The 15,639-nt window shown below is 37.3% G+C and overlaps 1 non-coding gene across 1 annotated transcript in view; it reads right to left on the reverse strand.

Moving 5' to 3' along the window:
- Positions 1–1,080: 1,080 nt before the first annotated feature.
- Positions 1,081–15,639, reverse strand: part of LOC136877235 (uncharacterized) — a 50,599-nt gene continuing 36,040 nt past the window's right edge. The window contains exons 3-4 of the transcript XR_011018556.1: positions 12,811–12,936; positions 1,081–1,140 (exon numbers count right to left, since the gene is read on the reverse strand). This is a non-coding gene — a transcript (uncharacterized protein). The remainder of the gene's footprint in view (positions 1,141–12,810; positions 12,937–15,639) is intronic.

The raw sequence follows: 15,639 nt of genomic DNA on the forward strand, positions 1-15,639 counted from the left end.
TGAACAGGAGTTTATCCTCGGGATTCACATTCACCATTAAAATCGTCGTAATGACTTATCTTTTGAGTTAAGATCATATCCTTTGTTTTTGGAGGCCATTCCCTTTTCTAACCTTGTAACTAACATGTAACTTAACTTTCCTTGGGTTGCCTACCGTAGTTCTGCTTCTCTTAACACAAGCACACAAAATCTATGCTCTTTACTGAAAGCATTTTAGGTACTGACGCAAGTTTTCTGTGCTTCTGTGTTAAGATTTTATTTCTTTCTTTTTCCTTACTTGTGTAGATTGTGATTAGCCCTCATTTAAATCATAATGTATCATTGTACTTTTAAGGGTAACTTAAAATTTTCCTTTGTACGTAGTGCATATCTGCAGGCACATTTAACAATTTACATTTGTCTTATAAATGAGTTTGTTTCGTTTTTCTATGATGTGTTTTGGTTCATCCTTTCATTATCTTTTTTACCTTAATTCAAAAATATTCAAGGGCAATTACCATCTACTATTTGTTTATTCCCAATGGACACATTCCATTTACCTCAGAGGGTCCATGCCACTTTCCACACCCATTTCATAGTTGCCATGTTTCCCAACCTGTTGTTTATGTTTTATGCTAGTCCGCTTCTATGAACCTTGAGTTTGTTTTACTGTTTTTACTGTGTTCATAAATTCATAAAATTTATTATTATTATTTGATGTTATTGTGTAACCCAGCCGTTGAATGATTACAGTTTTTATAAGCCAGCCCCACCCCAACCCCACCCTTAAGAGTGATAGGTATGGCTTACCCACCACAGTGTCTGTCTCAAGATAGAAAGTCATAAGTGTACCAAGTTTGGTTGACATTCCACCAGTGGTTTAGGAGAAGATGTGGATTTTACATACATAAACCCATTTTTAAATATAGATTTCTGCAGAGTTTGATAATTATTAAGTTTTGTACTGCAGCTCTAGGACACCTGTTCGTGTGAAGCTATAAACTTGTTATCTAGATTTGTCAATATAACAAAGGATAAATTAACTGCAAATGGCATTATAGTAGACAGAGATTCAACAAAGTGGTTTACTTAGAATACTTACTCATTTGATGCTCTCTCATTGCTATCACACTCTACATCATGAGTTTCCTTCCTCAGCTCCTATGACATACAGAATATTTCTAATCTAAAAGCTGATCTTAAATCAACTTCTATCAAGTAGTACATAAATGAACAAATGTTTCATTTAGGTGAAAATTTATTTAGTGAAACGTCAATATTTACTCTCTATATAAAAGTCTCTATAACTTGCCAATTGTAGAACTCTTATAGACATATTTTCAGGCAAAGAATAGGAAAGTAAACTACAATAAACACTGAAAAAGCTTTTCACCTGGATATTTCAAGGGGCAGAAATGAGAATCAATGAAAAGTTACCATTAATGGAAAGCAGAACGACATGTTTCATTCTGAAAGAACATCATTATATTCTACCAAATCACAATCAATTATTCTTTTAAATTATTTGATTAACGTTTCTTTTTCAGGTATAATCTGTTAATAAACATTTCCTTTTACAGGTATTTTATAAATTTATGTTATACTGGTACTGAATTAGTTTTGATGGACTGAAGAACCTCACAGTTACAAAAAATAAAATCAACAGATCATCAGTAAATATATGAAATAGCTCACCAAATGGTTTGTAGACTAAAAATTAATCAGTAAGAGTTAGAAATATTGCAGATCATTAATGAGAAGTAACAACAAAATATACAGTCAGTGCTTCCTTTCATAGGTTTGAGACATCTTGATTATCAGCCATGTGTATGTGTATTCAATGCTGATGAATGTATCAATGCCGACGGAGGGCATTTTAAACATTTCATATGAAAAAGAGTTTCAAGTGATATTGTTTATTCTGTTCCTGTGTCTTTCTCATGATTAATGTACTATGTAGAGTTGTAGAAAATGAGTTCTAACATGGAAATAAAGAATTTTTAGACCCATGGTCATATAACATATTTCCTTCAATGTGTGAGGAATGTGTGCTGAAAGTTTGGCTATACCTCATTGCTCATTGTTACACACCGTATTATTTAAATATTAAGATACAACCTATTCATATAGCCTTTTTTTTTTCTTTTCTTTTTTTTCTTTTTTGCAAATTTCAGTGACTCATTGTTCTGTAAGCATGATTTGGTGGCATGGTATTTTTTGAAGCAGCTTCCAAATGAAGCAGCCACATTCTTTGTACAGACAACAGATTTATGCTCTAATTTTATAGGCGTTAAACACCTTATAAGGCCCCGAAGGGTGTTGTCCCTTCACTATCGATGGAACAGGAATATCACCATGCCTCACCTGATACAAAAACATCATCAGTCAGTTTCTAGCCACTTAGGTATACATATTTCTCACTAGCTGCCATGCTCATTTACAAACTGTTGGATGTTGATCTTTTATTATTTTATATAAATTTCCTTGAACTTATAATGGTTTGTTCCACTCAGAAAACTCTTTAAACTGTATGGAATACATATGAAGTGCAACAAGACCCATCTCTTAGCTGTCCCGTGAACTATATGTATTCAACTCTAGAACGGCTGACAATCTTACATTCGTAGAACAGCAGTAAGGGATCATTTTGGCCTATCTTATGAAATGCTTGGAACTGTTCAAATTAAAATTCAATAAGAGATGTATTTTCTTCTACTGTATTTTCACGAATTGATTTTGCATACTAAGACCTGACATTGGTGTATGGAACTTTTATATTACTGATGGATACATGAATAACTGTGAACAACTGCAGCATGTTTCTGTTTGTCTAAGGAGCCTTCACAAAATTAACCCATTCAACACCTTTTGTTAGTCAGTTGCCCACAATGCAACAATTATAAATTTTCAGAAGTACTTTAAGAAAATTAAAAACAATCTAAACACATTTTGCACACACAACTTCAACATTTCATGCACTTTTTCTGCACACCACTTTGAGGCACTTGGTGCAGGCATCGCTAGACTTGTTGCCTTTACACAGACCAACTTGGCACTTCTGCTTTTTAGATTGGCACAGTCCTACAGCCTGCTCTTCTTGTTGCTGCTGCTGTTATTGTTGCCCTTGCTTGTCCTGTCTTGTTAGTTCACTTGCCAGCTGGAGGAAGAACTCTTTCCACTTTATCTTCCTACCTGTTACTTGCTTGTAAATGACCCAAGCATTGATACTGTGGCTGTTAATCCTAGAATATTGTAAAAGACATGTAATGGCTACGTCCTGCATTCAGCCTCTGTGGTATATTTATGAGACATTTGGTCAACCACATCTATCCCGTGTTTCGTGCCGCTGTAGAAAGTTGCAGCTTCTGACTTCTTCTTTCATTTTGTGCTAATTGTTACTTGAGAATGCCGTATGTTAAGAAAAAGGATGTTCTTGTTCTTCTCCCCTTGGTACACTGTCAAGGTTCACTGTATGTTCCCAGTCTGCCGCAAGAGTATAATTCAGACCTGGACTTCTCAGTCTCAGTAAGAATTTCACAATGAATGAGTTTCATTGTTCCCACAAATGAAGATGTTTGTCTTATAGGTTCTTACCAAGTTTGAGAGATGTGAAGAAGCTGACTGTCATCATGTTTCTCCCTTGTTTTAGAAACGGCTTTATAAGACAAAGTACGACGTACTTTCCCAGTGGCTACTTATCCAGATGCACGTTGATCTTACCAAGGTGTGGAAAGACATTGCAGATGTATTTTCAGGTCACATCTGCAGCGATCTAGAATTTGAGTCCATACTTGTTGGGCTTGTTTATCATAATTTAGGTAACTCTTCATAGACAGTTGTATTTTCACTTGGGTGGTAACAGTGAAGGCAATTTTCCACAAATTTGTCCCTGATTTCAGAGACAAGAGCAACCCATTAGTTGACAGTACTCAGCTCAGGTTGATTTCTCGTTGAATCTAGGGAATTTGAGCAGCTCTTGAAATATCTCTCTTGATATTGTGTCCTTCATGAATTGCTGTCCACAAAAACGCGACCATAGATCATCCACAGACACACCTTTCGAACACAGAACACTCTGGTTATACATGATAACAATCATAGCCTCCAACTCCTCAAGCGACACGGTCCAATCTGTGTTGTTTCATTAGATGAAGCATTGATTCATCAAAAAGGAGGCAAAAGGCACCAAGGACAGAGTCAGTGGTAAGCATATGTAATGGGACCTCCCTGCTCTTTCAGGACGTTCACTACAGCCTGATTTCCAGATGAAGAGCTTGAATCCAAGACCATCTACTCAGTTCTGTCTCGAGCGACCATCTTCACTGATGAAACACCTAACTATGATTGAGACATTTGAAGCACATTCGGAAGCAGATTAGCACTTTCAACTTATCCTGCTGATAGTTCATCCTCAGTCTCATGATCTTTGTTCTCTCTAGTCTCAAGCAGAAATCATCATCTGAATCAGATAGTTCACTTTCAGATTCAACATCTGAATCTTCTAGCATATAAGACAGATGATTGTAACATGAAGTGTCTGTATGAAGAACACTTTGCAAGTGATGAGATGAATATAGGCCTAATAATCCCACTAACTGGAATACTCATCTGACAGTAAGAGCTCAACAATACTAGTAATCCAGGCCATGTATACACTATTGTCTGACAATGCAAACTGCTGCATTTAATAAGGAAATGTACAGGTGTCAAAATGACTCCTTCCACTGTCCAGGGTATGTCATCAAAAATCTGCGAAAATGTAAATACTTTGCTAGTTGCCATACAGCACCATAAACAGGACCAAAAACTATGAAAAGTCAAGAATTTGAAGAGAAACAATACAAGAATGTGCAGATTATTAAAGAAAAATTTAAGCTGGGTGTCATTTTAACCCCTTCCGCTGTTCTAGTGTTAAACCTACAAACAGAACTGTTACACATGTCGGCTTCTGGTCTGCTCCAGGTATAAACGGAACAGTTCCATAAGTCAGCTCCAATGAGTTAAATGGTCACTGGAGACATTTAAAGTATTTCCAAACCTTAGACTGAATGGTCAATGTAGCAACCTTTGGTTCAGAGGGTCCCAGTTTAATTTTTTTTTTTTTTTTTTTTTTTTTTTTTTTTTTTTTTTTTTTTTTTTGCTAGTGGCTCTACATCACACCAACACAGATAGGTCTTATGGTGATGATGGGATATGAAAGGCCTAGAAATTGGAAGGAAGCGGCCGTGGCCTTAATTAAGGTTCAGCCCCAGCCTTTGCCTGGTGTGAAAATGGGAAACCACAGAAAACCATCTTCAGGGCTGCCGACAGTGGGATTCGAGTGCACTATCTCCCAGATGCAAGCTCAAAGCCGCATGCCCCTGACCGTACGGCCAACTCGCCCAGTAGGTTTAATTCTGCCCAAGGATTTTAGCCAGGCCTCGTTTATTCCTCTGGCTCAGAGACACTGCCTTTATAATAATATATACTTCTTCATTTTCCCAGTCGATTGGAGCCCTGCAAACGAAGCAGACGTGTGTGCGGAGTGCTGAGTGTTGTGGCGTAAGCATAATGGGAATAAGCATAGAACTCTACCGAGCAGTCATCGGCCGATGGAACAATCGAATAAAATATCAGGTATGTGGTTTAAAATGTGATATTAAATACTCTGAAATCATGCTGGCAGCGTTAGTGATTGCTGCATTATTAGTAATTGGAGGAGTGGAAAGCAACCCTGGGCCACTGAATTGGGAAGATATAGCTAAGATCAAGGAGGTGATAAAAGAGGGCAGCCAAACAGACACAACGAGGGAGCTCATTATGGCACAGAATAAAGATATTCAGGATATGAAAGACAGCCTTCGGGGTGATATGGCAGGTATAAAAGAATCTCTAGATAAATATCAGGAAGAAATGAAAATTGCTAAGGAACACCGACTGGTATTGGAGCAGCGCACACGGGAGCTGGAGATGCAGGTCCGGAGATCAGTGCTTGTCCAATGTAGCAGATGTCTGGTCATACATGGGATTAAGGACAATAGAAGCGAGGACAAACTGGCGTTACTAGATGCTGTGTTGGAAGTGTTCACACAAGGAGTGAAAGTAAATTGCACGGAATCCGATGTGGACGACGTGCAGAGAATAGGAAGGATCCAAGGGAACAGACCGATTAAAGTACAATTGGTATCTGGAATGAAAACCCACCAAATTCTCCGGAATGCCAGGAATTTAAAAGGGACGGAAGTCTGGATCCAGAGAGACCTGGGAATTGAAGAAAGGAAAGAGATGAAAATCCTACGATTCCACTTGGGGAGAGCAAGAAGAGAGGGCCTTACAGCGTTTATTAGAGGCAAGAGACTATTCATCACAGGCGATGGTTGGAGAAAGAACTACACGCCATCCCAGCTGGAAGCCCTGGCGCGAGGAGGAAGTGCGGTACCGGCGCAACACGGAAGAAAGAATGATGACGTGCAGGAAACAGGAGCAGAGCTCGTGTCGCCAAGGTTGCTGACACCTACTGACAGTGAGGGCGTTGCCACTACTACGGAGAAACGACCTGTAAGTAAATGTTTAACACCTGATGAGGAACCGGGTAATAGCTCGTGTACTACTCCGGTAGCTGAAAAAAGCAGCTGCAGGACAGAGGACGATAAGAAAAAGAAGCAGGGACAGAGCTTGAAGGACTTATGGGCTAAGAAGGGAGTGTTCTCAGATGGAAAAGGTAATAAACGGGAAGGAAAGAAGTTAGGGGAAATTTATAGTTCCCCTCATGGAAGTATAGTACAAATTGATAAAACAATAAACACACGTAGTAAAACAGGTAGTGTCTCAGATAATAGGAAAGTGAAATAACTAGCATTGAAAATTGGTTTTGTAAATATAGAAGGCATATTAAGTAAACTGGGGAATGATGGAGTGTCTGAGCTTGTGGAAAATTTTGAGATATTTGCTTTTTTAGAAACATGGATGCCGGAAGGAAAGATTTTAACATGGAAGGGCTATGTTACGAGAAGTGTAATAAAAAGAAAACGAGGGACTCGAAGGAGAATTCCGGGAGGAATAACACTTCTGATAAAGGAAGAGTTTAGTAGTCAGATAGAAGAATTGCCTAACGATATGCAAGATGTAATTTGGATCAAACTTAAACTGGAAGGGAGTAAACAGAGAGACATATGCTTAGCCTTTATATATAACCATCCGATGGGGTCACCATATACCAATGTGAACTTTTTTGAGGATTTAATAGAGGAGATTAACCTAATGAGAGGTAAATATGAAGAAGCAGGAATCATTATGTTGGGGGATTGGAACGCACGAATTGGAGAGTCAATTCCCGCATATAGTAAAGAAGGAATAGAACCAATGAGAGGTAGCAGAAACAGTCGGGATAAGAAACGTAATGTATATGAGGATAAACTACTAGAACTATGTACCGCAGAGAATTTATATATTCTAAATGGATGGTGGCGGGGAGATGAAACGGGAAAGCTAACATATATTACAGCGCAGGGAGGTAGTGTAATTGATTTGGTTGTGTGTACGGGAGATATTTTAGAGATGGTAAAGGAAATAGAGATATTAGAATGGGCCGAATCACATCATTCCACGGAATCTGTTACCCTAGAAGTGTATGAGAAAGAACAGGAGGAACGTAACACTGTAACAGAAAAAGATAATATTAGGATAATTAATAAATACAAGTGGTGCAAGAATACCCCAAAAAGAGTAGAGTCATATTTAAAGGGAGAAGAATTCCAGATAATTAAGAGTGGAATAGAGGTTGCGTTACTGAGTAGTAAGGTGGACTTAGCGGTAGAACTGGTAGAGAAACCCTTTAAAACTATAGGTCATGTGAAAAGGAAACAGAATAATAATAATAAAGATAAAAGGAAAGGATGGTACAATGATGTGTGTAAAACAAAGAAAATGGAGGTGATTAGAGCCCTAAAGGCATATAGAAAAGAGGGGGAGCCTAAGGTTCGGGCACACTATTGTAAACTAAGAAAAGAATATAAAGTGTTGTTAGTAGAGCAAAAGAGGATATGGCAACAGGAGGAGGCAAAATTAATAAACATAGACTGTAAGAATAATCAAAGTGATAAGGTATGGAATAGAATTAATAAAATAAGTAGAGGTGAGAGAGGATATGCCAATGTTAAAATTGAGAATGGAGTCTGGATTGATTATTTTAATAAATTGCTAGGAGGACAGGATACTTGGATAAATAATAGAACATGTATGGATATCTCGAGGGGCTTAGAGATTTGTATCCCCTGCTTAGATGAAGAAATAACAGAATGTGAGGTTTTAGAAATGATTAGAAAAGTCAAATGTAGGAAAGCGGGGGGCTTCAGTGGTATAACTAATGAATTTTGGAAAGAAGCAGTAAAAAGTCAACAAATGCTGGAAATATTAGTAAAATTGTTCAATAGGATATTTGATTCTTTGGAGTTTCCTAAGGCATGGCAGACAGGTATAATATGTCCAATTTACAAGAAGCGTGGGGAGAGAAGTAATCCAAACAACTACAGAGGTATAACACTATTGGACTCCCTAAGTAAATTATATACAGGAATTCTGGCAAATAGACTGATGAAATGGGCGGAAGAATTCTCCATCCTCTCGAAATATCAAAGTGGTTTCAGAAAGCGCAGAAGAACAATAGATAACATCATGATTGTAAAAACAATAATAGATAAGTATATAAAACCGAAAGCAGGAAAATTATATATATCGGCTATATATTTTGAAAAGGCCTTTGACACAGTCAGCAGGGGTACATTGCTCGCAAAATTACGCCTATTAGGGGTATCTAGTAAGATGGTACAAGCATTGGAGGCAGTTTACCGAAGGGTGCAATGCAGTATAAGGGTAGGTGATGGGGTAGCATGTGGTCAAATAGATTCTTTATTGGGTTTGAAACAAGGATGTAAGCTATCTCCTATTTTATTTCTGTTATTTATAAACGATATATTAAACGGACATGGAGGTGATAACTGGATGAGTCCAGTTTTAGTAAATCAAGAAATACCAGGCCTAATTTTCGCGGACGATGTCCAGCTGATGACGTTAACGGCCGGAGGCATGCAAAAGAGCATTAATGCTGTGACAGAGTTTGCTAAAACGTGGTCATTAAAAATTAACATTTCCAAGATGAAAGTTCTGATCTGTAAGAAAGGCTGTAAACGAGCGAAGAATGAACAATGGACGATTGATGGTTGTCAAGTGGAGGTCACAAACAGATTAGAGTACCTGGGAATATATATAGCAAACAACGGGAAGTGGATCCATCAAATAAAACAAGCCAAATGGAAAGGTCTTGCAGCATTATCAGTAATTAGAATTCTTGAAAATAAATTCCCAAATATAGACTATAAGATTCAGAGAAATGTCCTGCAAGCCGTAGTTAAAAATCGAATGCTTTATGGAGCTGAGCTATGGGGTGTATAGAAAGAGTGTGAGATGCTGAATCAGGTTATAAGTAAGTTCTGTAAAATTGTAATGGAGTTACCAAATTGTACAGCAAATTGTGGAGTAAGATTAATATGTGAAGAAAATATCCAAGTAGATGTTCTTAAGAGAGTTCTGAAATATCTGTTGAGATTGAAAGGAAGAGAGGGTGGAGAGCTTCTGCAGATCGCATATCAACATCAGAGAGATAATAATCCAGGGAGAGTATTGGTTAACGAAAATCAGAAGTATATTAGATAGGTTGGGATATGGAAGTTATTGGGAGAGGTTGGAAAGATCAACGAATAAACTAATCATTAGACGACTCAGAGATATTCAAAGACAGTGGTTGGTATCCGAGTGTAGAAGCAAGGCGACCCTCTCAGAGTTTATTAGGATAAGGCAGGATATGAACATAAATATTGTGAGTGTAAATAGAAGAGAAATCAGGGGTTTGATATGGTGGTTAATGGGAATTTACAAGAATAGGGGATGGATTAAAGTGAAAGATGCAACAAGGTGCCTTCTCTGTGGTGAAAACAGAGAAGAATTTCACATGTTGAAATCATGTAAAGAAACCATAGCGGTGAGAAGGAAATTTTTGAATAACAAGGAACAATATATGATAAATGAGGATGAGAATGGCTATAGGATTATTAAGATGATAAGCAAAGAATGGTATAAACCTGGTAATTTCAGTAAACTGTTAATTGTAATTAGAAATTCATGTAGAAGAGTGTTGAAAGAGCCTACAATGAGGGTAGGTCATATTACGGATGGATGATTGTGTTGCGAACCGATTAGTTAAGAAATTGCCAATAGGGCTATGTAGTAAAAGGAATATTAGTAAGCCATAACGTAATTAACTGTCAAACTGTTTGTAATGAGACAGGGCCCAATGGATATAATGTTTCATCCTCAGCTGCTGGCGATCCATGGCTGTAGGTTGATAACATTCACTCATTCATTCACTACTCATTCCACATATTATTCATTCAATCATTTATTTAATTCATAACAAGGGCTCTCTCCCCAGTTACTGGTTATCCGTACTGGGAGCGATGAGTATTTTTTCCTAACATGCATGCATGAATATCCATATACCCATTCATAAATCCATCCATACGTGTTTTCTCAATACAGTTAGGGAATTGGTCAGTGGCGGCTGGTGGTTAAAAGGTTCAGTGGTGCACAATTTTTACCAATGATATAATATGCTTACAGGCTAATTTTCAAATCTAGATACCTCAACAATACTTTTTATTATTAAAAATAAAACAAACATTTTACATTTGTTTCAGGAATATTACTACAACTCATCAACATTTTTTCATTTAAAAACTCTTTTACCATATTGAAATGAAACACCTTGAGGTAGCCTAATTCCGGTATTGAAAAAATATCCTTTTGTAATGTAACTGGTTTCGAAATTAAACGTCGCTTGGGCCTTCCCATTCGTTTCACCTCGGATTGTTCCTCGGCAGTCCGTTGCGGAAACGGCCTAAACGTTAAAGACTGCAGCGAATTCATGATCTGACAAAACACCAGTAACTGATAAAAATGCACAATAATAAAAACACACATGCTGACACGAATATTTACACAATGAAATCAATAAGCTACTTAGCTTGTACGCACATAACAAAGCTCATGACTATACTGAAATAAATGGCGGTGTTTACTATTAAATTTAGAGCCATTAGTTATATATCGAGCCACGGTCGACTTGATAAGTCGCTGTAGCCAGGAAGAATAGCTCTAGCTAGCTCCTTACTGAGCGCAGCGAGGGATCCAACCAGCCGTGATCCCGCAGATGAACTTCCATCCGTTGTCGCTAGATGACATTCCTGTTCTATAACAGAATCTCACATTGAGCAGCAACGGTCTCTAGCAACTTTGTTAGTAGTTGGTTACGTAGGAGCGCGGCCGATTTGATGCTTCGCTCTAGCTATCTCCTTAGCGCAGCGAGGGATCCAGTCGGCCGTGGTAGGAGGAGCCAGGTTGATAAACCTCCATTTAAGCAATGTATAAGAAGCCACGCCTATCTTTTCCTCTCCCCGCGCACCCCTGTAGCAGCCCAAAAGCACACTTCTAGCAGCCCCGCGCACCCCTCGAGCAGCCTAGTTTTCATCCTACCCCAGGTTGACTTCCCGCTGCAAACTTTTCGGCTCCTGCAGTGAACATCTAAGAGTACCGGCTTGTAAAGTACCCTGTAGTCAATATTTGCTCTTTCAAGCTCTTGAAAAATTTGTCTTGTTGAATGAAAATACAGTAGTTGAGTAATCCAAATTATAAAACTTTACCTAAAATAAACATAAAAATTTAATGGGGGTTGCGCAAACCTGCAACCTTATGGAGAAACCGCCCCTGGAATTGGTAATTAATTAATTAATTCATTTATTCATACACTCATGTAGATAATCGTAGGCGTGGCCCTTGCATGTGGAATGGCGATCCGCCTGTGCAAAGGGCACTATTTTAGATAGGGAATCATAGCCAATTAATTAATTAATTCATTAATTCATACACTTATGTAAGGCTATAACCGAAGTAGGACGGGCCTATCCCAATCGAATATGTAGTGATCTAAATGCTACAGAGAAAGAAGAATAGGGAGGGGGCACATGAGGTGTGGGATTTCCGCTTACGTGTGCCTCGCAGAAATTAGGGAATGGTGAGAAATTAGTGTTTGACAGCTATTAGATCAGGTGGGGTCTTCTGTTTGGACCTCAAGGGAAAGGGCCGGACGTGTTATCCTTGGGAAGGTGGCTCCTTTTTCTCACCAGGGGTGGATAACACGACCGGGCAGTAGTCATGCATAATCCCATCCATGCATTTATCCTGCCAACCGAATGCTCTCTCCTCAGTTGGTGGCTATCCGTGACTGGGAGGGAAGTGTTCATTCATTTATTCATGCATGCATGACAATATTATTCGGTCATGGAATCATTCAAAAAAAAAAACCTCATTCATGCATTTATGTACACCTATGTATAGTGTCTGTGAAAATGGAGGAGAACTCTGTACAGACTTATGATAAATAAATAAATAAATAAATATATACTTCTTCATTTTCACATAACATGCCAAACTACCAACCACCATACAAACATGACACAGTAATACATTCCTCCATAGAGTTGGAAACAGCCAAAATACTGGGCCAATTTCACAACAAAGACTGACCAAAGCCATGACTTCACAAGGGTGTGGGAAAAGTGGTGGAGAAAGAAAAAGCTGCTATTACAAAGCTAAATCCCAGCAAAACTCAGTAACAACTCTCAGAGTAAAAATGATTTCCTGATAACACACGACAGTAAATTAAAAATCTAATTGAATTTCTTAATATGGAAGAAAAATGGAAAATCCATAACCATATTTAATGCAGAGAATTACAATCACCTGAATTTCACATTCTTCTTTCACCATTTCTGATTTTAAATCATCTACATCAGAGTAAGTCAATGTGATTTTTGGTTCATCTTTTACCTCTTGAATTTTATCAGCGCATAATGGCACATTCGGTCCCTGAAAGAAAATAGTCACTGATGAAAAAGAAGGCCTTCAGATGCTACATATACTAAGTAATTCATAACATTTCAACCCTGCTACTTGTTGCAAGTTCGAATAATTAAATGATATTCTAGTATTTTAATATGAATTAGACTGGACTCTGAGGAGAGTCTTTCATCACATGGTACTTCCTAAACTAGGCTACACTGCTGAACTTTTCATATGTTCCAAGAGACCATAAAATACAATATACATATTCATTTATTGACATTTAAAACTATTTAAGTAGTGTTTAAAAAAATTGTTACCAGTGCACATTTTGTTTGCAAACAATAAATTTCATATTGAATCCATATTGACTTACAATTTTTAAATATTAAGTCTTAAAAGAATTTGTATTCTGAAACACATTAGACTAAACACTATAATTGAGTCTTGAATTTAGTCATTAAAAAAATTAGAGAACGTGTTTCAACGCTTATTGGGTCATCTTTAGTCAATTATAAATAGTGAAAAGACATCTTAAAAGCTACATAAATATGTAAAATACAATGCAAAGCATTCAAAGTTCTGCATTTACATTTTTGTTATCAGAAGTGCTCTGTTCCACTATCAAGATCCATCCATCATATATGAACAAGAGGGCTTCCCTAACCCAGCCTCAGCCTGATAAATAATATTTGAACTAGCATTAGTCGTAAATGTTCCAAAACCACATTGTCAATTTTTAGTCAGACAGAAGCAAGGAGCCACTTTTACGATGGACACTGCAAGTTGTGTTTTTTAATTTTTTTTATACATCCATGGTTTTTCATCAATCACAATTTCTATCATATTTTACACATTTATATAGCTATTGACAATACAAGTTGTGTTTTTAAATTTTTTTTACATCCATGGTTTTTCATCGATCACAATTTCTATCATATTTTACGCATTTCTATAGCTATTAGGATGTCTTTTCATTGTTTATAATTTGCTTAAAATGGCTTCTTCTTCTTTTGAGACCACCTTGGATCACTTTAATCAACCTTTTGGTTTGTCGATTTCTTGGTAGGAACTGTCTGAGCCTTGTGATCCTCCCAATACTTCTTCATATGTGTTGATATTCTTGCCTTTTCTTGTGTAGAGAATATTCTAGTTGGGATTTTCTTCTTTGTGAGTGGAAAGTGGAAAGTCATATTATTAAGTGTTGTGTTTACTGTTTCCTTATCCATAGTGTCATCTGGTGTAGGGCCAATTTCTTTCAAATCCTCCCTAATTTCTTTTATTCATCTGCATCCAGTTGTAGTATTTTTTGAAGCAAGATTGTACTGCACTAGCTATTTCAGAAGTTGCAAATTTGGCATTCTCAGGATGTGGCCAAAGTACCCTAGTCCTTTCTTGTGCATGCTATCAGTAATGGGTTCTCGTTTCTGATATACAATGTTGTTAGGTACTATTTGCCAATGCCAATCTTTTTGATAGCTTTTATTGATACAAGTTCTTCCCATTTTTCATTTGATCTTCTGTAATCTGTCAGTTTTGGATTGTTCGTTTAGATGGAATAATGTTTCTGCAGCATATGTGGCTCCTGGCTTCATGACTATATTGTAATGTTTGATTTTTGCATTAACGAATAAGCATTTCTTTTTTGTAAGTTTCCCATGTTAATCTTTGTGCCTTAGATAACTTGCTTGCCCTTATCTGAATTGGAGGTTTTTAATTTAAATTATTTGTTATTAACTCACCTAGACATTTGAATTGTGTTACTATATTAATTTTAGTGCTAATGAAGTTCTTGCTGCAAATCATCCAAGGTCAAAAACAAGTCTACCTGGACAAAGCCAGATTTATATTGTCCGAGGGCAGAGGTGACATGATGCACAGTCCATCCATGCAGAGCGCTTAATTTAAACTAATGCTCAGATAAGGCATGGGTTGGGTCACACACAGAGAGTTGTGTAATAGAGTATAATTTTGGCAGCAGACATACATGTTATCAAGCGGGACAATTCAAAGGTTTTAAATGTGGGTAGCTTATTGTGATAATACTCTACACATTACTATAACAAAGTCATTACTAATATCTTCGAGATAAGGCTGATAAAATGTTTAATACCTAGGGCAAATTAGGTCCATTAAGTGATACTAATTTCAATAGTTGTGGACATATAGTCCAAGATAAAATAAATGTAGTTCTTTTGTAGCAGCACATAATACATAATAAATAACATAAACTGAAAAGGAAGGTTCAATAAATTTGAAATGGAAAGCATTGAAGCATGCAGTGCTTATGAAGGGAAGTACTGTAAATGCAAGGGACACACAAAACGGAAATATTACCACACACACCAGGCACATTAAATCTCGGACGTACCGACAAGAGTAAATATTTTCATCAAACTACTTTTGACAATATATTGGTATATGTTAGCTTGTCCTGTCCTTTAAAGGACAGTTTTCAGAGGCAAAGGATAAGTTTAACTCATCATTATCTGAATAAATAATGACTATTGCTACACAAAATTCATCACACCTGGCTAAAAGAATGAATGCATTGGCAACAGAAGGGGAAGACTATAAAAAGTGAGGAAATCAAATAATCCCTAGGCCTCACAATTCTAACAATGTTGGGATTAAAAAAGAACAAGAAACGACCAAGAGATGGTTGGATAGCAAAGGTAAAAGTGGCAAGGCTGGCACAGATAAGTGGAAACATGCCCAACTCAGCTACAG

Source organism: Anabrus simplex, chromosome 7 (genome assembly GCF_040414725.1).
Source record: "Anabrus simplex isolate iqAnaSimp1 chromosome 7, ASM4041472v1, whole genome shotgun sequence".
In the NCBI taxonomy this organism is placed as follows: Eukaryota; Metazoa; Arthropoda; class Insecta; order Orthoptera; family Tettigoniidae; genus Anabrus; species Anabrus simplex.